Genomic DNA, 567 nt, shown 5'->3' with positions numbered 1-567 from the left:
ATCCAAGGTGTGTGGGTTGAAAAAATATGGATGCAACTTGCCAGAATCCCGAAGTCCACCAAGGTGTTGATGCCAAAAAGGAAGAAATGGTGGAGCTTGGATCTTTGATGGTTACGGCGGGACCTTGCCTCCTCCCTTCCGTGAAGTCACGCCTCTCCTCATCCTCCTCTCCCCACAAACCTCAGAAGCCTCTTCATTGCAATGACCTCCCTTATGCGTCAATCTATGCAAAGAATGTATATGTAGGGTGTATACAGCTTTTTTGCCATACACTTTGTGATTCGCTTGCTTGATCACCAATCTCCACAGGACTAGCAAGAAAACAACTCTCGGAACATGAAAAGACATCAAATGACTGTGAAAGGCAAGATACAAGTAACAAAAATGACTGGGTAGGATAGCGATCATCGATAGCCAAGCAACAAAGCAATAAGCCACAAATAGTGGTGCAAGGCACGTTTATGATGACTAAACAGCCTATAACTCATGTTTTATTTGATGGTGTGAGTTTGTATGATCCACTCTCTCCCCTTCTCTTGAGTTATGTGATGTTTGCCTCCTACTAAA

Source organism: Dipteris shenzhenensis, chromosome 26 (assembly GCF_047967505.1).
Source record: "Dipteris shenzhenensis isolate YYH24624 ecotype China chromosome 26, Dip_SZ_1.0, whole genome shotgun sequence".
Taxonomy (NCBI): Eukaryota; Viridiplantae; Streptophyta; class Polypodiopsida; order Gleicheniales; family Dipteridaceae; genus Dipteris; species Dipteris shenzhenensis.
Note: the sequence above shows the minus strand (reverse complement) of the source record.